The sequence below is a fragment of the Musa acuminata genome, chromosome BXJ2-7 (genome assembly GCF_036884655.1).
Source record: "Musa acuminata AAA Group cultivar baxijiao chromosome BXJ2-7, Cavendish_Baxijiao_AAA, whole genome shotgun sequence".
Taxonomy (NCBI): domain Eukaryota; kingdom Viridiplantae; phylum Streptophyta; class Magnoliopsida; order Zingiberales; family Musaceae; genus Musa; species Musa acuminata.
The window spans coordinates 20,460,586-20,483,730 of record NC_088344.1 but is presented as its reverse complement, the minus strand read 5'-3'; the positions used below and the strand labels follow the sequence as shown (position 1 = coordinate 20,483,730).

Here is a 23,145-nt window from a genome sequence, read left to right as displayed (position 1 = left end):
TTGGAGCCTTGAAGAGGCTAGTCCACGGTCGAGGTTAACTGGAAATAAGAGCAAGAGGCCACGATCTAGAGCGCGCGCGACCTACTTCGATGCTACTTCGTCGAAGGAGCATCTCGCCGAAAAGAAGAAGTGGATGAGCAACTTAAGAGATAAGGGTAAGGAGCCTCGCCGTCGAATCTACCCTCCCGCCACCATCACCAGACCTAGGGACCATCGTTGCCGTGTCTCTACAGTATTGGGAGCAGCCGATCTGTCACCGGAAGGGCTGCACACACTCAAAGAAATCCTCTGTTTCATTGAGAAGACAAGGAGCGTGCAGAACGACCGGTCATCTTTTTCTCTATTTCTCTTATTATAAGGGAAAGATCTCCGCCGCCGCCGCCCAACAGTAGTGGTGAGATCTCCTCGCTTCACCGAGTGCCGATCTCGGTCCAGAGAAGGCGCGCCCTATAGGGTGTTTGGGTGAGCAGATCTCCACTCTCTACTCATCTGTGGAGAGTAGAGGATCTCCCTGGCCGTAGAAGGTTTTCGATCTTGAAAGAGCAGAGGGTCCCCGATCTCCCTGGTCGCAGCCTCACCTTCGCAAGGCGATCTCACTCAAGTTGCCGGGCCCCTTTTCACTGATGAGAAGAGGAAAGAGGAGAGCAGTGCCGATAGCAACGGAGTTCTCTCCTCCCTTCACCAATCGCCAACAGCCCAGTTCTTGAGTTTGTTTACTTTTCCTTCTTTTACATGCTCTATTCCTACAACCTCTTCCCTTCTTGCAGAAGAAGAGACCCAGACCCCTCCTCTGTTCGCGTAAGAGGAAGAAGGAAAGCAGAGGATGCGATCTCCCTCCTCCTCTGATCAATCTCGCTGGCCAATCGCTCCTTGAGAACAGAAACCTCTGCCCCTTTCCTCGTCGTCGCCCTCCTCTGTTCCACAAAGAAAGAAGAGCGCCGGCCGTAGAGAGGATAGGGTTCCGTTCCCTTCTGCGAAGAAGAACAGAAATCTCCTCCTCTATTCCATGAGAGCGTAGATCCGCTGGTTGCGAGCCTTCACCCTTAAATAGGAGGAAAGTTTTACCTAGCGAAGTCTCGATAGCATTGACTTATAAATTTGAGTCTCTAAGGTGTGGAATTGATGCAAAATCTCAAGTCAAGGTAAAGCTTTTTCTTCCTCTACTTCAATTCTTTCTATTCTCAAACTTATGTTGCAGCATCTTAAGTTTATATTTAGTTTCTTCTTTAAAGCATTTGATTTGGCTAATATAAGGATTTCAAAATGACAAGCATGCATGAAAGAAGCCTATGTGTCATTCTTAGAACAAACATAGGTGGTACCCTTTTTAGGTTAGCTAGTGACACATGTCCTACATTTTTTTTTTTTTTGTAAAAACATAGTATGAATCTTTCGATAGTATCTGCAAACCAAAAGATGAAAGGGGGATGAACTTAAAAATACTAGAGAATGAAATAAAGCATGTTTGGTACAACAATTGTGGGATCTTTTACAAAACAATTATTCCTTATGGTCACAATGGGTTTCTGCTAGGTATCTTTCCAAGGAATCAATTTGGGAAATTTCAGTAAGAACATATCACTCTGCAACTTGAAAATAAATTTTGAAGGCTAGGAATTGGCTAATCAAACACATTTCCTATATAATCTCTTTCGAAACTAGTACTAATATGTGGTACGATCCTGGGTGAATGAGAAGAATATATTTTAATTATATGGTGATAAAATACGAAAAGACCTAGGGGCTCTCAAAGATTGGAAGGTTTCCAAGTTCATTGCTAACGGTACTTGGTGTGACACGGGAGTGTCTAATTTACTACAATATGATCATATAAACTTTGATTATGATATGATATTTTTTTCAGCCAACAATGATGCCTCGTAATCTCAACTCAGCCCACTCAAATATGAGCTCATCAGCATATTCCCTACACAAAGTTAAAATTGTTTCAAGGTGCTTTTCTTCATGATCGTGGAATACATTAAAGGAGTTGGTTAGCAGTTGTGAATACTTAATTTCAAAATTCCCTATGCATTAAGGGTTGTTTCATCCACTAGTACTTATTTTGGTGTTTAGGGCTTAGAAAAGATATTAGAAACTGGTGATATTTTGTAGAAGCTCTCTTAGAGTTCTTGCTTATACTCTATATCTCTTGGATGCTTCCTTGAGTGGTGAGTCTTTTATTTTCAGTTATGTATCCTTGTTTAATTTCCTTAGGGTGGTGAACTTTCTGTATCCCTTTGTGATTTTAAATTGGGTGGTGAGCTATTTTTTGATCTTATTGAAGTATTATCGTGAGTTCGTACATTTTCTATCCGAAAAAACTATACTATCAATTTTCTTTCGAGATCTAGACTACTTTACCCCTCATTATGCATCACACCGATATTAGTTTGGTATCAAAGCTAAAGGCTATAGATCATGGCAAGGCGGAATGGAAAAGATATAGTTGGTGAAGGTAGTGACCACGAAGATGATGCTGAATTATTGAGGCTACAACTACGAAGATTGTTACGTAGTCTGAAAGGAAAAAATGAAATAATTGAATAACTTCGAAATAGACACAACCAGCATGAAAATGATGTCCATGAATTTACTTCTAATGATGATACACCTCCTCATCCAAGGGAGTCGAGAAGATTTCATGCAAGGCATGGAGTCCAAGACAAGTGGCAGAATAAATATAACCTAGCATTGGAGATTCCAGAATTTGAAGGTAAAATAAATGTTGATGAATGTATCGATTGGCTTAATATAGTAGAAATAATTTTTTATTTTTGATTTTTGATTTTTTTGGTAAGTAAATGTAAATTAATTATGTGTAAAGTTTCTACAAATAGCTTTGTCTATACAAGTCATAGACTAAGCCAGGTAACTCATATAGTACACATGTGATAGTTATGACTACATATGTTGTAGACTATAACTCCTAACTGTAGCCAACAAATAAAATTTAATGTCCAGATATGCCAAGACTATTATGTAACATCCCTTTTTTTTTTTTTTGATAAGTAAAAGTAAATTGATTTTGTGTAAAGTTTTTATAAATAGCTTTGTCTATACAAGTTATAGACGAAGCTAGGTAACTCATAGAGTACTCATGCGGTAGTTATGACTACACATGCTATAGACTATAACTTTTAACTGTGGCAACAAATAAAATTTAAAGTCCAGATATGCCAAGATTTTCTGTGGATATAGCTTTTGACATCATGCCCAAGATCTTTAGCTAATAGCAAAATTGAATTTGATAAAAATATCTTTTTCTCTCTATGTAAGGTGCTCCATTTTGAGATCGTTCTATATATATGATCTTGAGTCTCTAATAATCTCTATCAAGAGCTGAGCATTGTTTGTGTTTTGACATACAAAGATTCTGCTACATCTTTCCTTCCATTTTTTAAAATTTAGTAAAAGGTTTGTTTGTAAAAATAAAGATTATTTAATAATTATTTTATATTAAATAATATTATATTAAAATTTTATGGCTAGGGACCTAAGAGTAAATATTAGAAGTTTGATATAATTTATGAAAGATTCAGATTTAAGTTAAAAAAAAAAATAGTGGACATGTGTCACTAGCTAACCTAAGGGTGCCACTTATGTTTACTCTAAAGATGGCACCTAGCCCCTTTCATGCATGCATGACACCTTGCAACTTTTGCATTAGCCAAAACCCGAAAAAAAAAAAAAGAACTAGATGAAAGGTTAAAGAAAACAAACATGAAGAGTTGCAGCCAACGTGAGTTTGAGAAGAGAAGGGAAGAAGAAGAAGAAGAAGAAGAAGAAGAGCTTGAGGTTTTTCATCAATTTTCCCACATTTGGGATTCAAATAATTTTAAAGCAAGTATTCTAACCTCATCCCATAGTAACCTTAATCTCTGTTTCCATTTTTATTCTACAAAATTTGAAAGATTTCAACTGAGAACCAGACCTTCTTTTGTTTTGATATAGAGCTATGAATCTATAATTTTTCGGTAATCTGACCTCTATGCAATGTTTCGGTCATAACATTTTGTAATAAACTCTGATTTAGACAAAACCTATTCTATTTGAAAGTAGACAAAAAAATCTTTATTTTGATACTAAGAAAGAATGATTTGGAGTTTAAATGCCTACTAAGACTTCTATTTAAATTAACCCTACAGATTCTGCAAAACAGGGACTGAAATTTTTGACCTCTTGTTACTTAACTACTTATAACTTTATGCTGTGAACTCAGATTCCTACAAAGTATGATTTATTCGAAGCTAAAGTCAAAATTTTTTCTGTATATACCTGATTTGAAATTTTTGGAGTACAATTGCTAATTGAAACATCAGCTTTCATTGACCCTATGGATTCAGTAAAACAGAGCTAATATTTTCAGACCTTTCGCTACGAAATTATATGTAACTCCATGTTGTAAATTTCAATTCTTATAAAACTTGATTTGCCTAAAACTAGATTGACAAAGCTTTTTAATGACACCTATTTTGTATAAATTGGAGCTTATTTGGTTATCCAAATAGTTCATATAATGTTTCTATCAAATTCTGTCAGAATCGAGCTTTGGTCGATTTCGGCTTTCCTTGTTTCTTCTCTTTGGAAATCGATTTCGGCAAAAACACTTACTTCAGTTAAGCTTTACATTATTACCTTAAATTCCTATATACTTTTGTCCTTTATTTATTTGTACATCTGCAGCTATCATCTAAAGATCATGTTTGCATCATAATGATTCGATGCATGCATCCCATTGTTCCGCATTTACTTTCGATATGTGCCTCTTCCAGTTTCATTTCTTTGGACGTTAAATTCATCTAACTTTCTTATTTCAATTGAGCTATATGTGATTTCTTGGAATCCTTGTATACTCTTGGTTTTGTTTTCTTTCAAATATGAATACATTTGTGAAAGATTATGTTTGTATCGTATTGACTCGAAAGGCATATGTACATTTCATTGCTCCGCATGTGCTTCCAATATATGCTAATTTCATTATTCATACTGTCCCTTTGTACTCTGGTGTTTCTGAGATAAATGTGAACCTTTATCAGAAATGGTAAAAGGAATTATGCTTAGAGCCCGCGATGCTCTACCGGCCCCCTATGACTTAACTCAGACGTGGGTGGATGGAGCTCCCAGACGTGGGAGACTTATGTTTGGTGGTCATTCAGAAATGGATTGATCATATTATTTTATGATCTCACTTCACCTTCTATATGTTTGATATGATATCAAAAGCTTTGGCTATGTTTCTATACATGCTTTGGATAAGAATAAAATGAATGCATCGTCAGGTGACATTTGAGCTTCTATTTATGTTTTGTTCTTTGATATGTTTCCAAAATGTTATAAGCTTTTGTTATACCTTGAAATTACCATATGCCATGGATATGCTCCTTATGTCAATGATATGCTCCAATTACCCTTCCTTGATTATATGAACAAAACATGCTTCGAACGAAATGATATCGTAATTCTGCATTCAAACAACACATGCTTCTGTTTCATCTTATATCTCTGCTTTGTATTTTTGATACCTTATTTGTTTGAAAAAAAATTATCCTCTTTGCTCTGGATATGTTAGTCTCTTACTGAGCTTTATATGCTCACCTCGTTGATATATAAATTTTTTAGGATAGCTTATCGCTCGCTAAAATATGTAGTTTGGGTTGAGGTAGTGGGAAGCTAGAATATTTTGAGGCAAATCTTTCGTACTTGATATGTTGATGTTGTATAAGTTCCTTTTGTGTGTATCAATGACAAATCTAGATTGATATATCCTGTAAATATTTGAAAAGTACCTCTCATGTTATGATTTTGGGAATGTTAAGTTAAAATTATGTAATGAATGATATAAACATGTGGTACATGTTGGTTTTATAATTGTATAGATTCTCACAACTATGGATTATGATGTGGTTATGGTTTAGTTAAGTTACCTTTGGATTTTAAGAATCATCTAGTGACATGATGTATGATTATAAACTACACAGGTTTTGTGAATTGTGGATTGTAGAGGTAAATGACTTGAATATTTTTCTTAGTGACCTCAAATGTGTGATTGGATATTGGATTGTTTGTTGAATTATAATATTATCAATTCTGAGTTAGGTTCACACCTCCTGAATGAAAATTAAATTCGGGGGGGCATGATAGAGTAGTATCAAAGCATGATTTGAGGATCACTAAGATTTTTTTTTTTTGATATGTTAGATACACAAAAAAAAAATTTGGTGGTTTAGTGAATTTTATTCAGAGATTGATCAAAAAATAATAATCTCTTTTGTTGTTTTTAGGAAGCGAGGATGACGAGGACATCTGGTTCTCTTGTTGCATCTACTATTGATCAATTAAGTGGAATTATGACAACTCTGGAGACTATGACACAAGTGATGCAACAACAAGTCCAACAAGGAGGAAATAATAGAACGGGGGCATCAAACCAGACTGGGTTGGGAATTGAACAGTTTAAGAAGCTTAGTCCTCCTAGTTTTAGTGGTGAGCCTGATCCAATGATAGCAAAACGATGGATGATGCAGATAGAGAAAATATTTGATATCTTAAATTGCTTTGAAGACCAAAAGGTTTCTCTTGCAGCCTTTATGTTGGAAGGAGAGGCTGAGCACTGGTGGAGAATGATTAAAAGGATTTCTGAAATCAAACATGAGCCAATCACATGGAAGGCATTCATAGAAAAGTTCAATGATAAATATTTTCCAGATTGTATTAGAGAGCAGAAAGAATTGGAGTTCTTGGATCTCATCCAAGGAAATTTGACAGTTGCAAAGTATGAATCCAAATTCACTATGCTCTCCAGATTTGCCACTCATATAACTGATGATGAAATTAGAAAAGCAAAGAAATTTGAAAGGGGTCTAAGGCCAGCTATAAGAAGTCGAATATCAGCATTAAAACTCCAAGCTTATGCCGATGTGGTCGAAAGGGCTTTGATAATTGAAAGAGACTTGGAGGAAATTTAGGAAATTAGGGACAAGAAAGATAAGAAGTTTATCAGCAAAAGTAAGAGAGGGAATGAATCTGAAACAAGTTATAAGAGGGTCAAGATGTCCAGATTTGAGAAAGAAAAACCACCATAGAGGACTCATTCATGTGCTAAATGTGGATTAAATTATGAAACAAGTCAATGTTTTCGAACGATTGGAGCTTGTTTTGCTTGCGGGAAGTTAGATCATAAAGTAAGAGATTGCCTACTAAACAAGAAGAAAAATCCACTACCTCCTAAGTCAATAGCCCATGCTAGAGTATATGCTATTACTGAACAAGATTCTAGAGCCTCTAAATCAGTGGTTGAAGATATTCTTCATGTTTCTAAAAGAAATGCAAAAGTTTTGTTTGATTTTGGTTCCAACTTATCTTTTGTTTCACAATACTTTGCTTGTTACTTGGGCATTCAACCTAGACCCTTGGATTATATGTTATATGTAACTACTGCTGTTGGGGATTCTTTGACAACAAACTTGGTTTATCCATCTTGTTTGATTTCTATCGGAGAATATGAACTTCTTGTTGATTTGATTCTCCTAGAGATCTAGGGTTTTGATATTATACTTGGCATGGATTGGTTATCTTCCTATCATGCTAGTGTTGATTGCTATACAAAAATAATTACTTTCTGTATACCAGATCAGCCTATATTTTACTTTGAGGGTATTAGGCATGATTTGCCTCCTTGCTTGATATCAACACTTCAAGCTTATCGTTTTATACAGAAGGGTTGTTTTTGTTATATGGTGTGTGTAAAAGAGCATTCAAATCAAGAAACTCACTTAAATGAAATTATAGTGGTCAAAGAGTTCCCTGATGTATTTCCAAATGACTTGCCTGGTTTATCTCCAGATAGAAAGGGTGAATTTACTATTGATTTGGTCCTTGGGACAACCCCAATATCTAAGCCTCCTTACAGAATGGTACCACTCAAGCTAGAGGAATTGAAAAAGCAACTACAAGAACTATTAGATAAGGGTTTCATTCGACCTAGTGTTTCACCATAGGGTGCTCCAGTACTATTAGTTAAGAAGAAGGATGGAACATTAAGGCTTTATATTGATTATAGACAATTGAATCAGGTGACCATCAAAAACAAATATCCCCTATCCAGAATTGATGATTTGTTTGATCAATTGCAAGGTGCACAAGTATTCTCCAAGATTGATTTAAGGTCAGGTTACTATCAATTGAAGATCATGAAGGAGGATATTCCAAAAACAACGCAGCTTTTATGGAACTGATGAATAGGATATTTCAGCCACTCTTGGACAATTGTGTGATTGTATTCATTGATAACATATTAGTATATTCAAGGAGTAATCAGGAGCATGAGGAACACTTGAGAAATATATTATCCATACTAAGAGAAAAGAAGTTATATGCAAAGTTCAGCAAATGTGAATTTTGGTTGAATGAAATTACTTTCTTAGGCCATGTGATATCAGGGAAGGGTATATCTGTTGATCCAAAGAAAGTGGAAGCTGTTGTTAAGTGGGAAGTACCAACAAACATGACAGAAGTTAGAAGCTTCTTGGGTATGGAAGGTTATTATAGGAGATTTGTGGAGGGATTTTCTCGAATCGCTCAACCTCTCACTAAACTCATTCAAAAGAATGTGAAATTTGTATGGGGTGATGATTGTGAGCAAAGTTTTCAAGAGTTAAAAAGGAGATTGACTAGTGCCCCTATTCTCACTATTCCAAGTGGTGATGAGGGATTTATGGTTTACACTGATGCCTCAAGAAAGGGCCTTGGATGTGTTTTGATGCAAGAAGGGAAAGTGATTGCTTATGCTTCTAGACAACTAAAGAGTTATGAACTGAATTATCCAACTCATGATTTGGAATTTGTAGCAATTGTTTTTGCTCTAAAGATTTGGAGGCATTACTTGTATGGGCGAACATTTGAAATATTTACTGATAATAAGAGTTTAAAGTATATTTTTACTCAAAAAGAGTTAAACATGAGGCAGCGAAGATAGATAGAACATCTAAAGGATTTTGATTGTACCATTCGTTATCACTCGGGTAAAGCTAATGTTGTAGTAGATGCCCTTAGTAGAAAATCTACAAGTTTTATGACGACTTTGGTTGTGAAGCAATGAAAGTTATTAGAAGAGAATTATGATTTGAATGTTATGAGAAAAGGGTAAGACTCAATGATATTAATGGCCTCCATCCAAGTGCAATCTGATCTCATTCAACAAATTAAAGAAGGACAACTACGAGATCGACGCTTGATCTGCTTAAGGAATGAAGTAGAAAAGGGATTAAAACTGAATTTTTGAGTTTTAGAGGATGGCCTATCGAGATTTGGGGATAGAATATATGTTCCAAATGACTCAGATATCAAAAATCAAATCCTGAGGGAAGGTCATAATTCAAAGTACACCATGCATCCTGGTAGCACTAAGATGTATAGAGATCTCCAAAGTCATTATTGGTGGGAATGCATGAAGAAGGAGATTGCAATATATGTTTTAAAGTATTTGACTTGTTAGCAAATCAAAGCAGGACACCAAACACCTGGAGGTTTGTTGCAACCTTTAGATATTCCTGAATGGAAATGGGAATGTATTACCATGGACTTTATTTCAGGACTACCCCAAACTTCTAGAAAGCATGATACTATTTGGGTTATCATTGATAGGTTAACGAAATCTACACATTTCCTACCGATCAATATGACTTGTTCTCTTGATAGGCTTGCAGATTTATATATCAATGAAATACTAAGACTTCATGGTGTTCTAAAGGAGATAATCTCTGACAGAGACTCCAGATTTCTATCAAGATTTTGGAGAAGGTTATAGGAATCTATTGGCAGTAAAGTCAAGTTTAGCACTACTTATCACCCTCAAACTGATGGTCAATCAGAAAGAACCATTCAAACACTTGAGGATTTACTTCGAGCCTATGTTATGGTTTAGAAAGGTGAATGGGATAAAGATATTTCTCTTATTGAGTTCACTTACAATAATAGTTATCATCCAAATATTCAGATGGCTCCTTATGAAGCTTTATATGGGCGAAAGTGTAGGATGCCTATATGTTCGGAAGAAATTGACGATAGAAAGTTATTAGCATAAAAAAAAGTACAAGAGACTATTGAGAAAATTCAACTTATAAGAAAAAGGTTAAAGACTTCTCAGAGTCGTCAAAAGAGTTATGCTAATAACAGGAGACGAAATATTGAGTTTCAAATCGAGGATTTTGTATTCCTAAAGGTCTCGCCTTCTAAAGGCATTGTAAGATTTGGGAAGAAAGGAAAGTTAAGCCTAAGATTTATTGGACCTTTTGAGATTCTTGAGAGGGTTGGTTTTGTCGCTTACAAGATTGCCTTGCCACCATCATTGTGCCATATCCATGATGTATTTCATGTTTCAATGATCAGAAAGTATATACTTGATCCCTCTCATATCATTAAGTATGAGCCGATGGTGATTGATAAAGACTTATCTTATTTGAAAGAGCCCACTCAGATTGTTGATAAAAAAGAAAAGATCTTGAGGAATCAGGTTATCCCTCAAGTTAAAGTGATATGGAGATATCATTTTGAAGAGGAAACAACCTGGGAGTTTGAGGAAGAAATGATGAAAGCTTATCCTTATCTATTCGTCGAATGAGGTATGATAAATTTAGAGGACTATATTTTTTTTTAAGGAGGGGAGAGTGTAACATCCTCCATTTTTAAAAATTTAGTAAAAGGTTTGTTTGTAAAAATAAAGATTATTTAATAATTATTTTATATTAAATGATATTATATTAAAAGTTTATGGCTAGGGACCTAAGAGTAAATATTAGAAGTTTGATATAATTTATGAAAGATTCAGATTTAAGTTAAAAAAAAAAATAGTAGACATGTATCACTAGCTAACCTAAGGGTGCCACTTATGTTTACTCTAAAGATGACACCTAGCCCCTTTCATGCATGCATGACACCTTGCAACTTTTGCATTAGCCAAAACCAAAAAAAAAAAGAAGAAGACCTAGATGAAAGGTTAAAGAAAACAAACCTGAAGAGTTGCAACCAACGTGAGTTTGAGAAGAGAAGGGAAGAAGAAGAAGAAGAGCTTGAGGTTTTTCATCAATTTTTTCACATTTGGGATTCAAATAATTTTAAGGCAAGTGTTCTAACCCCATCCCACAGTAACCTTAATCTTTGTTTCCATTTTTATTCTGCAAAATTTGAAATCTTTCAACTGAGAACCAGACCTTCTTTCGTTTTGATATAAAGCTATGAATCTATAATTTTTCAGTAATCTGACCTCTATGCAATGTTTTCGTCATAACATTTTGTAATAAACTTTGATTTAGACAAAACCTATTCCATTTGAAAGTAGACAAAAAAATCTTTATTTTGATACTAAGATCGAATGATTTGGAGTTTAAATGCCTACTAAGACTTCTGTTTAAATTAACCCTACAGATTTTGCAAAACAGGGACTAAAATTTCTGACCTCTTGTTACTTAACTACTTATAACTCAGATTCCTACAAAATATGATTTATTCGAAGCTAGACTAAAAATTCTTTCTGTATATACCTGATTTGAAATTTTTGTAGTACAATTGCTAATTGAAACATCTGCTTTCATCGACCCTATAGATTCAGTAAAACAGAGCTAATATTTTCAGACCTATCGCTATGAAATTATCTGTAACTCTCTGTTGTAAATTCCAATTCTTGTAAAACTTGATTTACCTAAAACTAGACTGACAAAGCTTTCTAATGACACCTATTTTGTATAAATTAGAGCATAATTGGTTATCCAAATAGTTCATACAATGTTCCTATCAAATTTTGCCAAAATCGAGCTTTGGTCGATTTCGGCTTTCCTTGTTTCTTCTCTTTGGAAATCGATTTCGGTAAAAACTCTTACTTCAGTTAAGCTTTACATTATTACCTTAAATTCCTGTATACTTTTGTCCTTTATTTATTTGTACATCTGCAGCTATCATCTAAAGATCATGTTTGCATCGTAATGATTCGGCACATGCATCCCATTGTTCCGCATTTGCCTTCGATACATGCCTCTTCCTGTTTCATTTCTTTGGACATTGAATTCATCTAACTTTCTTATTTCAATTGTGCTATATGTGATTTCTTGAAATCCTTGTATGCACTTGTTTTTGTTTCCTTTCAAATCTGAATACATTTGTGAAAGATTATATGTTTGTATAGTATTGACTCAAAAGGCATATGTACATTTCGTTGTTTCGCATGTGTTTCCAATATATGCTAATTTCATTATTCATATTATCCCTTTGTACTCTGGTATTTGTGAGATAAATGTGAACCTTTGCTAGAAATGGTAAAGGGAGTTATGCTTAGAGCCCGCGATGCTCTACCGACCCCCTATGACTTCACCTAGACGTGGGTGGATGGAGCTTCTAGACGTGGAAGACTTGTGTTTGGTGGTCATTCAGAAATTAATGGACCATATTATGTTATTATCCCACTTCACCTTCTTTGTGTTTGATATGACATCCAAAGCTTTGGCTATGTTTCAATGAATACTTTGGATAAGACTGAAATGAATGCATCATCATGTGACATTTGAGCTTCTATTTATGTTTTGTTCTTTGATATGTTTCCGAAATGTTATAAGTCTTTGTTATACCTTAAAATTACCATATGCCATCGATATGCTCCTATGTCAATAATATGCTCCAATTACCCTTCCTCGATTATATGAATAAAACATGCTTCGAACGAAATGACATCGTAATTCTGCATTCAAACAACACATGCTTCTATTTCATCTTATATCTCTGCTTTGTATTTTTTATACCTTATTTGTTTGAAAAAAAAATTTCCTCTTTGCTATGGATATGTTAGTCACTTGCTGAGCTTTATATGCTCACCCCATTGATATATAAATTTTTCAAGATAGCTTATCGCTCGCTAAAATATGTAGTTTGGGTTGAGGCAGTAGGAAGCTAGAAGATTTTGGGGCAAATCTTTCGTACTTGATATGTTGATGTTGTATAAGTTCCTTTTGTGTGTATCAATGACAAATCTAGATTGATGTATCCTGTAAATATTTGAAAAGTACCTCTCATGTTATGATTTTGGGAATGTTAAGTTAAAATTACGTAATGAATGATATAAACATGTGGTACATATTGGTTTTGTAATTGTATAGATTCTCACAACTATGGATTTATGATGTGGTTATGGTTTAGTTAAGTTGCCTTTGGATTTTAAGAATCATCTATTGACATGATGTATGATTATAAACTGCACAGGTTTTGTGAATTGTGGATTGTAGAGATGAATGACTTGAATGTTTTTCTTAGTGACCTCAAATATGTGATTGGATCTTGGATTGTTTGTTGAATTATAATATTATCAATTTTGAGTTAGGTTCACACCTCCTAAATGAAAATTAAATTCGGGGGGGCGTGACATGTTAGGATCAAGAGCACTAAGACGGGGACGGGGGGGGGGGGGGGGGGGGGGTGAATTAGTGCATCAGATAAAAACGTCAACTTCGTCAAATCTCTCATATGATAAAAACCATTTTCGACGTAAAATCAATTTCGAAAACTTAGCTTGAAAGCATACGTAAATGTATTGAAGGCAATAAGCTATTGAAGGGGTTTGCAGTAAGGTAATAGTAGGAAACAAAATGCAAACCAAAGAAGACGGGAGTTTATAGTGGTTCGGTCAATCGTGACCTACATCCACTCCTCTGATTCCTCTTCCGTCGAGGCCATCAGCACCCACTAACGATCTTCCTTTACTAGGCGAAGATTAACCTCCTTCTTACTCACCTCTTCTCCTTTTACCGGGTTTAGGAGACAACCCTTACAAGCACTCACTCTCCTCTCTTAAACAGAATTCTAACACTTAAGCTAGAGGAGGGAAATTCTAGAGATTGCAGTATCGTTTTCTCTCTTTTAATCTCTCTATGCTTGTATCTTTTACCTAGGGATGAGAGGGGTATTTATAGGCTCCAAACTGGTTTGAATTTGGAGCTCAAAAATATCATCTCCCGAATTTCCAGGGTCCTGACGGTACCACCTCCTGACTAGGGTGGTACAACCGCCTAGCAGCTCGGAGACTAAGCCTCTAGGTGGTGCCACCACCTGACAGGGGCGGTTGCACCGCTTGGCAGAGCTCGGAGATCGAGCTCAGGCGATTCCACCGCTTGTCAGGGGTGGTTGCACCGCCTAGTCTCGCTCGGAGACTGAGCCCAAGCGGTGCCACCGCCGACCCTGGCGGTGCCACCGCCTGGCAGGAATTCTGGTTCGAATGGGTTGATCCATTCGGCCCAATTTAGGTCTGTCAAGGGCCAAATTGCCCCCAGATTAAGTTAATGGGATCACCTCCCATTCCTAACTTAATCTACATGCTAACTACGACATTTCTAAAGACATTTACTACAACTTGCTCTGGTGCGTCAATCGCTTCTTCCGGCGAGCTTCCGGCGAAGTTCCGTCGATCATCCGATGAACCCTCGGTGATGCTCCTGCGGACTTTCGGCAAACTCCTGGACTTGCGATGATCTACTTGGCAAGTTCCGACGAGCTTCTTTGGCAAGCTCCTAGACTTCTCGGATTTGTTTCCGCAGAACCTCCGACGACCGTCCGTACTTCCGTCGAACTCTTGAACTCCCAACGTGATCATAGTCTTGACTCCGGCGCAACTCCTGTTGCATATCTTACTTCCATCGTAGTTAATCCTGCACAAGTAAAACAAAACTTCGATCAAGACAATTAATCCTAAGCAATTAACCAAGTTGTCTAGCATGTCATTGGTCCCTTGACGCTTCGTCTGATTATTCGGCGCATCGTCCTCTCCTCTGGCCTATTGTCCAATTGGCCAGTTGACTCCGCAACTTCGATATCCTTAGCACAATACCCACTCTTCTTGGCCCGATGTCTGAGTCCACGGCCCGAAGCCTTCTGTCGATACGTCGATCGATCCACCGGCCCAACGTCTAATCTTCTAACATGTTCCTCCGGCACAACATGATTTTTCCTGCTTTAATTATCTTATCCTGATCGAAGCATTCTGCCTCACTCAAAACGTAGATTAAAACATAAACATATATCAAGTGGTTTCATCATCAAATATGAGATTCAACAATCTCCCCATTTTTTATGATGACAACCACTTGATGACGGAGTTAACCTAAACTCCCGGAGTTTAAACAAACTCCCCCTATCAATATGCTATATTGATAGAAACTCTTAGATTCAAAAATCCAAGCAACATATCATCATATACTTATGCATAACATGTCATGTCATCAACATACTTCTCCCCCTTTATCATCAACAAAAAGGAGAAGTACAACTGTTCTTGTGTTTGTGATATAAGTTCAACTCATTGCATGAAAAACATAATATCGGGTTTTATCATCATGCAGTTTTAAAGCTAGAAAATTTAGCAAGTGTTACATCATGCTTAGAACATTCAAACTATCAAGTTGTAGATATGCAAGTTTTACAGCATACAAGATAGCACATTCAAAGATATGCAAGTTGGCATATTTGCTTTTCTTGAGATAGGCACGATATCACATTTTTGCATTTTCTTGAGATTTCAAGCTAGCAATTCTCAGTGATGTTCAAGATAGCAATTTCTTCTCTTTTGAGAAGTGAAATTTTTGCTTTCTTCTTGAATTGTGCAATTTGCTTCTTTTGAGATAGCAACTTTTTGTTTCTCTTTAGATCATAAGTTAGCAAATATTAGCTTCCTTTGCAAAGTGCATGTTTCTAAATTTTGCAAGATGAGCTAATGATATTTCTCCCCCTTTGTCAATGTCAAAAAGAAGGAAAGACCCTTTGCGTCAATTTCTAAATCATGACAAAGGTAAGTACCAATCTTATCATTATATTTTCAAATTAAAACATGCACATTTTCAAAACCATACATTTTATTTTTCATGCATGATATAAATAAATCAATCATCATTATGAGCATATCATACATGATATTCAAGCATTAAAATTTTTAAGCATTTATCAACATGTTGATCATGATATCAAACATTCATCATTTAAAGCATTCATGATACACATCATATGCAATACATCATGTACATCATTATCATAAGTATTGCATGCATCATTACAAATTTATGCATTCATATCATCACATAAAAAATATCACGAAGAATTAGTTGGGTGATGAGATAAACATTTCATGAATACAAGGAATTGCATAAAGATCATATCATGAAAGATTTAAACATGTGAATACCAAAAGACATGATTCATATAGTAAATATCTTCTTTAAATAAAATATCAAGAAAAATCATAGGAGTACAAAGAAGAGATCTTGTTTTAAAAGAAAATCAAGTAATAAATCCAATAACTCACAAGGAAAAATCATGATTCATTTAGAAAATATCCTATTATGAAAATATCAAGTAGAATAGTAGGAGATTGATTAATAATCAATTTTGATTCATAATAAAATCTCATGTATCGAATGTTGAGAAATCAAAATGATGATTTATATAAAAAATTATCACATTTTGATAAAACTCATTTCAAATTCAAATCATCAAAATCACTTTTATGGTTCACAAAATTCATAACATAGTTAGATTCATGATTTCATTGATAATATATTTTTCTTTTCTTTTTTTTAAGTATTTCATTTTAAGTGATTGATTTCATGTTAGCATGCTTTTTCATTTATGTTAAATAAAAATATGCATCAACGTTTAGGATCGAAAAATGAATTTCGTCATAAAACCATCAAGATCAATAGATTCTCAAAAATGAATTGTTAGGATCAAGAAAATCCGAAAATAAAATTTAACACTTTCATGCATTCGGACATAGTTTTGCTATAGATTTTCAAATTCAATCATGAAGATAAAACATGCTCATGATCATGAAAATTTTTGTATCCAAAACACATAATTTCTAACATGTTATTAAGGCATGTAATAGTGTAAAATCGTCAAGATACACATGCATGGATTAATCCTAAGCATTATCACATATCATATAATTATCATCCCTAATGTTGCATACATCATTCAACATTTCAAAACATAACATGCATGAAACCTTAGCAATATACTTTTCATGATCAAATTTTTAATTTTTCAAAGATGCTAAAAGGAAAACATGATATAATTTTTGAAAAACAATTTCTTATTTCCTATTCCTACTATCTAAATTAAGCACTCATGAAAGACTTCAAGTAATTTCAAAATAATTCAAGAGAGTTGAGTTATTTACCTTGTAGTCGAAGCTCGTCGAAGCTCGTCGAAGCCCAATTCATCGTTTCATCTTTGGAAGTTTTTTATTCATCCTTGATTGCCTTCTTTTTCTTTGGCCTCTTCCTCCATTCAAGTTTATTGTTTATTTTTTATTTTTATTTAATAAGCTTATTAAGATTTAGTGTTCGAAGTTTAAGTTCATCATTGTCCTCATCACTTGAGTCATCGCTCAAGTGGTATTCATTTGTCCGGAGTTCCAAATCCTTCCTGTTCTTTGTAAGGTGATTTTGTTCATTATGTTCATCATGTGCATTGTGCACCATTTCATATGTCATCAATGAACCAATTAGTTCTTCAAGTGGAAAAATATTTAAATCTTTTATTTCTTATATTACAGTTATTTTAGGATCCTACCTTTTTGGAAGGGATCTTAAGATCTTGCTTACGAGATCAAAATTCGAAAAAAATTTACCAAGAACTCTTAGATAATTGACGACATCTGTGAAACGGGTGTACATGTCGCCTATAGTCTCGCTTAGTTGCATTCGAAAAAACTCAAAATCATGTAATAAAATGTTAAATTTCGAGTCTTTGACTCTACTAGTTCCCTCGTGCATGATTTCAAGTGTTCGCCAAATATCGAAAGCCGTTTCACACATAGAAATCCAATTGAACTCATTTTTGTCCAAAGCGCAAAATAAGGCATTCATAGCCTTTGCGTTTAAAGAAAAATACTTCTTCTCCAAATCCGACCATTTGTTCATCGGTTTAGAGGGAAGTTGAAAACCGTTTTCAATAATATTCCATAAATCCAAATTTATAGAAATCATGAAAACTCTCATTCGAGTTTTCCAATCAATGTAGTCCAATCCGTTAAACAACGGTGGACGAACAACCAAAAAGCCCTCTTGAAAGCCATGAAGAGCCATTTCTCTCGGGTGTAAATCCGAAATGAGAAAAACCGGGCTCTGATACCAATTGTTAGGATCACACTAAGAGATGGGGGGGGGGGGGGGGGGGGTGAATTAATGCAGTAGATAAAAACGTCAACTTCGTCAAATCTCTCGTACGATAAAAACCATTTTCGATGTAAAATCGATTTTGGAAACTTAGCTTGAAAGTATACATAAATGTGTTGAAGGTAGTAAGCTATTGAAAGGGTTTACAGTAAGATAATAGCAGGAAACAAAATGCAAACCAGAGAAGATGGGAGTTTATAGTGGTTCGGTCAATCGTGACCTACATCCACTCCTCTGATTCCTCTTCCGTCGAGGCCACCGGCATCCACTAACGATCTTCCTTTACTAGGCAAAGATCAACCTCCTTCTTACACCCCTCTTCACCTTTTACCGGGTTTACGAGACAACCCTTACAAGCACTCACTCTCCTCTCTTTTAAACAGACTTCTAACACTTAAGCTAGAGGAGGGAAATTCTAGAGATTGCAGCAGCGTTTTCTCTCTTTTAATCTCTCTGTGCTTGTATCTTTTACCCAGGGATGGGAGGGGTATTTATAGGCTCCAAACTGGTTTGAATTTAGAACTAAAAAATGTCATCTCCCGGATTTCCGGGGTCCTAACGGTACCACCTCCTGATTGGGGCGGTACAACCGCCTGGCGGCTCAGAGACTGAGCCTTTGGGCGGTGCTACCGCCTGACAGGGTGTTAGAACCATTGCAGATTCTAAACTTGGGGTTGATCTCTTTAGGGGATCGGCCTCCTTGGAACTCTATAGGGGTTCCTCCCTCCAAGTTGCTGCTCAAAGGCTGCAGAAAAGATTCATCTATTGCTTATGAAAAGAGAAGGAATACATGGCTATTTATAGGGCTTCTAAACCCTAACTCCTAATAGGACTCCTACTTAAGACTCTTACTTCTAACCAACTCCTAGTCAAGACTCCTATTCCCTTACAACTCCTAATTCTTCTCTAAGAAAATACCTCCTACATGAATGCCCCTCTCAATTAGGACTCTCCTAGCAGAATGTCCCTCTCAATTAGGACTCTCCTAGCTAGAGTCCTAACAGTTTTACATGAATGTCCCTCTCAATTAGGACTCTCCAAGCTAGAGTCCTAACAGACCCGCCCTCTTCAAATCAGCCTTGTCCTCGAGGCTGATAATTCGTGAATTCTGGGAATTTGATCTTCAAGTCGTCATAGTTCTCCCAAGTGGCATCTTCTATTGGTAAGTTCGTCCACTGTATTAGCACTTCATTAGTGGGTCATCGTCGTCGAGTCACGATCCGTCGATCAATAATGACACTTGGCTGGGTCGGAGTTCTCTTTGGGTAGTCATATTTGGTGGGTGGCTTTGGGTTGTCTCCAAGCACCTATTTAAAACTTCCGTCTGGCCGTTGGTTTGTGGGTGATATGTCGTACTCTTTTTCCATTTAGTAACCTGCATATGGAATAACTGTGTCCAAAATCTGCTCGTGAAGATGCAAGTAGAATTTATCATAAGCACAATGCGTCCCTTATAGTGTAATTCTTTTGTGTCCCAATTGTAATGAGCCATGGGGCTTGGTGCTTCCTCCAATTTTTTTATAATCTTACTAGTCTCTGAATCTTCCTGCCATTGCATCTTAATATCCTTAAGAAAGTCACTGGTCGGAAGTGAAACGGCCGAAATTTCAACTTGCTCGGGTAGTTGCGAAAGCGCATCTGCAAGAACATTCTCTTTCCCCTTTTTGTAAGTTATTTCATAATCAAATCCAAAAAGTTTTATTACCCTTTTTTGCTGCTCAGGGGATGATATTTTTCGCTCTAAAATGTACTTGAGGCTTTTATGATCGGTTTTAATTTGAAATCGTCGGCCAATCAAGTAGGGTCTCCATCTCGTTACTGCGCGCACAATGGCGAGCATCTCCTTATCATATGTTGACTTATTTTGATGAGAGGGAGATTATGCCTTGCTAGTGTATATGAGTGGTTGACCATCTTGCATGAGAATGGCTCCAATTTTGACTCCAGATGCGTCGACCTCAATAATGAAGGGTCGTTTGAAATCTAGTAGTGTTAGCACCGGCGTCGTCGTCATGGCTGCCTTAAGTTTGTCGAAGGCAGCGGAGGCTCTGTCCGACCATTGGAAGACATCTTTTTTCAGTAAGGAAGTAAGTGGTGCACTGATCTCTCCATAGTTTTTCACGAACTTGTAGTAGTAGCCTGTTAAACCCAGAAAGCCATGTAGCAATTTTATGTTCCACGGGGTCAGCCAGTTTTGCATTGCTCCAATTTTGAAGGGGTCTACTGCCACACCTTTCTCTGATATGATATGCCCAAGATATTTCACCTTCTTATGAAGAAAGCAAAAATTCATAGTGGTTGTTGTGTGTTCAAAAGGTGGTTTTCGGTATGTCTTCTTCGCATACTCGTATTTGATGATACTCGGATCGAAGGTCCAGCTTTGTGAAGATTTGTGCTCCCTTAGCAACTCATCTACTACTGGAATGGGGTATTTATCCTTGATGGTTATGCCATTGAGAGCTCGGTAATCAACACATAATCGCCATATTCCATCCTTCTTTCGTATGAGGAGCATCGGTGAAGAATAGGGGCTGCAACATGGCCGAATAACTCCTGTTTTGAGCATCTCTTTTACAATCCTTTCTATTTCATCCTTCTGGAGATGTGGATATTGATATGGCTGAGCATTTGTTGGAGATTTGCCTGGAAGAATCATTATACAATGATCATGCCGACGGGTAAGAGGTAGGTTGCGCAGTTCGTCAAATATATTTGAAAATTCAGCAAGAAAAGGAAGTAGATTTGGATCTTCAAATTTTGTTGGCTCTCCCTTAGTTTGTTGCTCAAGTTGTACCAGAAAGCCGCTGCATGCTTTATGCAAAACCTTCTCCATTTGTTGTGCGCAAATCGTCGTTACGTCGCCCTCACGTTTCCCGTGCAGTAACACCTGTTTCTCCTTACTGTAAAATTTTATAATTAGTTGCATAAAATTCCGAGAAATATCACCTAATGTCATCAACCATTTAATTCTGAGTATAGCCTTATGATCATCAAGAGGGAGGAGGAAGAAATCTGTAATTATCTCTTGGTCCTGCAACAACAGTTTCACCGGCGGGCACCTATGATCACACTTCAAAATTCGTCCGTTGGCGACCTTAACGACAAACCTGCTGCAATTCTCAATAGGTAAGTTCATATAGATAGCAACCTTACTGGTTAGGAAGTTATTAGTGCTGCTCGCGTCGATGAGAACAGTGATCGGTTGTTGTTTGAGAAGGCCTCTAACTTTCATCGTTTATGGGATTGAGTAGCCAACTAGTGTATATACCGTAACTTTGGTCGGTTGTGGCTCTTCTTCTGCATCTTCTTCTTCATGTTCAAGGCTCTCTTTTGGATGTTCAATGACCTCTTCTTCTATCGGTTCAATCATAAGAAGTCCCCCTTTACTACAGCGATGCTCACGGCTCCACGGCTCATCATAATGCCAACATAACCCCTTCGCATATCGCGCTCGAAGCTCTTCTCTTGTTAACCTCTTTGGTGTAGGGACTTGGTCGAAACTAGGGGGGGCAAAGGGCTTCAATATTACTGGTTGAGGAGCGACCCTAGTCCTCTGAGCTTCATGGTTCAATTGCTCCTCTTGATGTCGTGCGAAAGAGATGGCTACCATAAGCGTATACGGTTGTCGCGCTTTAACTTCTCCTCGGATCTCCGGCTTCAAGCCCTCAATAAAGGTTCTCAATAGCTGTTTTTGAGACCAATCATGAGTTTGATTAGATAACCTTTCAAACCTGGTTTGGTACTCCTGAATGGTAGAGGTTTGTCGGATCTTTGCTAGTTGTCCGTCAATATTCTCGTCATCGGTTGGTTTGAAGCGGATCAGCAGTCCTTCTTTGAATTGTCGCCATGAAAGGACTCCATAAGTATGTTCAAACCAGTCAAACCACTGTATAGCATCCCCTTCAAGATATATAGTTACAATTTTCACCATAGATGCATCCGCGATTTTATGGTACCGAAAATATCGCTCCGCGCGCGAGATCCAACCAATTAGGTCTCCTTCTTCCCATCTAGGGAAGTCCACTCTTATGCATGGATAGTTGGGGTTGGTCAAAGAGCTTCCCCTCTCTTGGAAGTCATATCTTTGGGCTTAGTGTGATTGGGCAAAGCTCTCTCCTTGATATGATTTCTTCGGGCTTAGTGGTCGGCTCAATCTGAGTTCGGTAAAGAGCATCCGAATCTTATCCTCCATTCGCACCTCCAAGGCTTCGAATTTAGCATTGATTACCTCCTTAGATGCCATAGTATATGCCTCCCAATCTATGATGTTAAGATCTCTCTTTTGTTGTTAGGTTAAAGGCATGTATAGGTTGAGAGAAGTGATGGTCGAAAGGGTTGGTGGATCGGTGGATGTAGGCTACGATTTAGGCTTGTTTTGTGGTAGTTTTGGGTGCAGTTTGAGAGTGTGGTTTAGTGGAGTTTTAGAGCTGTGGATGAAAGTTTTGGATCTATGGTAGATGGTAGCAAAGGTTTGATAGAAATCAGTGGAAGTTGCAGCAAGTATGTGCTGTCTTGTAAGAGTAGAATTATCGTCGAAGAAATAATGGTTTCTCGATGTAATTTCTACCAAAAACTTAAGAGAATTAAGGAGGGAATTGATAGCAAAATCACATATTATATGACAGCAAGGATGTCTAATTTAATCAAGAGAATTTCAGCAGTATAACAGCAAGAAAATTGGTGCAAGTTGCGATAGCAGAATTGTCGTCGAAAAATTTCAGCGGGTTACGATGAAAATTTGCAGCAACACAAAATTATTTTTAGAGATGAATTCCTTAATATATCAATCTTAGATGGAAGCCAAGATGATCTATGAAGTGTATAAGAAATTTCATTCAAAAAAGATTACAAATAGATGGGTTAAGGCAACAATATGCCGCTGAAATTTTCTGCAGCACAGATTTTTTAAGTATAGGAGATTGGACGTAAAAGATAAGTG

At 36.7% G+C, this 23,145-nt stretch overlaps 1 long non-coding RNA gene across 1 annotated transcript; it reads left to right on the top strand.

The window, feature by feature from the left end:
- Window positions 1–144: 144 nt before the first annotated feature.
- LOC135617329 (uncharacterized) lies at window positions 145–5,302 on the top strand. Its single transcript, XR_010488677.1, has 2 exons — window positions 145–1,142; window positions 5,040–5,302. It is a non-coding gene; the product is annotated as an uncharacterized LOC135617329 (long non-coding RNA).
- The last annotated feature ends 17,843 nt before the right edge of the window (window positions 5,303–23,145 follow it).